We start from the raw sequence: 3,013 nt of genomic DNA on the forward strand, positions 1-3,013 counted from the left end.
GGGATTTGAAATCAGAACCAATGACGCAAGGGTGCTATAGACAGTGATGCACATAGCTGGTACGTAGGTACGCATGGGCGACAAAAATTAGGAATGCATAGTGACACTTGTGTTACCAAGCGCCTTTGCGTACTTGACCATCTCATTTCACCTTACACGTGTGGTTTGTCACCATCTAAATATCCAAAAAACAACAAGCATTAGGCAGCTACTTTGGTGTTTCGACACCAGCTAAGAAACGCCAACCGGAGGCAGAGCCGAAGAAAATACTTTTCTCGGAAAACTGGGTCCAAGATGTGCCATGGCTTTAAGCTAACAATGAGCACACTGAAACGTGGTGCAAGATTCATTCCCATTCACATCTAGCAGACAAATCAGGTGCATTTTTAAAGGCTCAAAGAATTTGAACCATCCTTTATTTGACAAACATGAAAAGAGCAGGGAGCACATGAATGTGGTGCAAGTCACTGCTAATAAACAAGATAGCCGAGAAGAAATTACGAGTCGCTCACGTAACAGATAGCAAGACAAGCAATATTCATATTCTGAGGATATTCCTTTATTGAAGTGGCTAGGAGTAAATGTTGGGATCATGTAGAGTATCGCTCACACCATCTTTGGGGAGTTACGAAACAAATTCCAGCCTGCTGAATTTTGGGGGCTATTTTTTGATTGATCTGAGGACATCACAAAAACCGAGCAGGAAATTGTTTGCATTTCTTGGACTGATTGAACAGACATAACAGACTGTTATGCAGGCATAACGGACGGACTTGTGAGACTTTTTCAGGACACAAGCTTGGATGACTGGACAACAAAGTTGGTCGCTGTGTGCACAGACGGGCTGCTGTCAACGTGGGTATGTACAACGGCATTGTGCCAAAACTCAGACAACTTGCTGCAGTTGGAGACTCCCTTGTGCACATTCTGTGCACGGCACACACACTGAAGAATTGCCTAAAATCAGCTGATCGCAACTTTACTAACTGTGAGACATTTAGCAGTTTTATCTGCAAAAAGGTGGAGCAAAAAAATGCTGCACTGAAGAAGCCGTGTGAAGAAAACCCGTTGTGAAACTGGTGAGTTTCATAATTTCAGGTGGTCTGCATGGAGGCAAAAAACACTGTTAAAAATATAAAGACTATCGCCAGCCATTAAAATGCAACTGGCTATGAGAGATAACAGTGACTTGTAGCATATGTGCACATAGCGTTTTCAATGCTTTCTTTCAAACATGGTTGACATTGGCACCATTTTAAAGACAACATCCATTAGGTTCTAGAAGGAAAATCTGATCAATGGGGAATGTAAGGATGAACTCATGGTGACCATTGGACAGTTTTCCCTTCTGCTTGATAGTGAAGGTCACTATAGGGCATACACTGTTTCTAATGCTGATGTTGACAGAGATAAGACAAACTTACTCAGGGGGTTAATCGAAGAGTGTGAAATTAGATATGACTCCCTCAAGTCATGTGATCATTTCTTAGTATTTGATCCTTCAACATGACCTCAGGAAATGCAAGTCCTCCACAGTTCTGGAAACACAACAGTTTGCAGGATTCTCAAGAAATATGAGGTCACTTTGCAACTTGACAAAGACACCACGGTAACAGAATGGATGCAATTAAAGCAGGCAGGAAAATGCCTGGGAGCCTCTTCTGTGTATGACTTGGTCCAGATAGTAAATACAAGTAACCCCAGTGCTTACTCCAACATCAACAAGGTGGTTAATCTGTCTCTTACACTGCCTTTAAGCATTGAAGCTTGTGAGAGCTCATCTCAACTTGATAAAAACCAAGTACAGATCTCGTCTGACACATGCTCATCTCTCTGCCGTGATGCACATTCATCTGTCAAAGCAGACGGCAGAGACATTTAACCCAAAGCCAGCTGTTGACATGTGGCTGGAAACAGCCAACCAAGTACAGGGTGCATCTGCAGCATCTTCATCATCTACCATGCAGGAATCTGAAGCAGAGGACAGTGAGGGAAACTGCACTTATTAAGACAACGCTATGTATTGGGTTAGTACCAAACATCTGGTACTCACCTGATATAGATCACAGCTATTGCGAAAAATAAAATCACTGACTATTTGTAGATGTATTTCACAGATTCTGTTGCACGAATAATGTTCCAGTTTCTGTTCCACAATTGTTTTTATCTAAAAACCTGCAAAAATGCGAGGTGGTTCTCAAAATGCACTAAAGCAGAACTGCCAAACACTGGCAGTGTGTCACGGTCTGGCTGGCAGACCGTGGGGATGTGGGGAAAGGAGGACCCAAAACGCAGACTCTGCGATGCAAACAGTGCTCTTTATTTACAGTGGAAAGCTGTAAACACAATAACTCCCCGTTGCTCCCTCGAACCCCGTGCGCGTGCTTCCCTCCGATATCTGTGCTCGTGCTCCCCGCTGTTGTGTTTCCGCACCCCCGTGCGTGCTGCCTCTCCGGACCACTCCTCCTCCTGTAGGGAAACCAGAGACGCAGCCGTCAACACTAACCAGCACATATACGCACAGCACAGACCTACGCTAACACACACTGACTTGGTAAGATAACTCAATGATCCCGCGTCGGTGGGAGCTCCAAGACTCTCCTAAGTAGCTCCCCCGACGAGCCCTGATCAGCGGCAGGTGTGTGGCTTCGGGTGTGGCCAGTCCCTCCGCAGGGCCACACCCCTCAGGCCTGCAGGTGGCCGAGCTCCATCCTCCAGGCACACCCGCAGACATACACATCCATACCTCGCCTAAACATATGAGTGGGACACAGACTAACACAGCACAGAGAAACACACATATGTACACGCACAGAGAAGGGGAAACGACACCAAAAATACATAATAATAATACGCAGGTCCATGACTGCCCAGGGATCCTGGGTCGCCCAGTCCCAGGACCCTGACACAGTGTTCTGTGAAAAAGAACTAAAATACTAATACTCTTAAGGATATTGTATAGTTATACTTTACCATATGAGTGTGTAGCACACATGTTTGAAAACCATTTCAG

The 3,013-nt window shown here is 45.0% G+C and overlaps 1 long non-coding RNA gene across 1 annotated transcript; it reads right to left on the reverse strand.

Annotated features, from left to right (window-relative positions):
- Window positions 1-2,299: 2,299 nt before the first annotated feature.
- Window positions 2,300-2,691, reverse strand: LOC145427627 (uncharacterized). The gene is made up of 2 exons (XR_013908174.1): window positions 2,552-2,691; window positions 2,300-2,469 (listed from the first exon to the last, which is right to left on the reverse strand). It is a non-coding gene; the product is annotated as an uncharacterized LOC145427627 (long non-coding RNA).
- Between the last annotated feature and the right edge of the window lie 322 nt (window positions 2,692-3,013).

The sequence above is a fragment of the Astatotilapia calliptera genome, chromosome 1, assembly GCF_964374335.1.
Source record: "Astatotilapia calliptera chromosome 1, fAstCal68.1, whole genome shotgun sequence".
Classification (NCBI taxonomy): Eukaryota; Metazoa; Chordata; class Actinopteri; order Cichliformes; family Cichlidae; genus Astatotilapia; species Astatotilapia calliptera.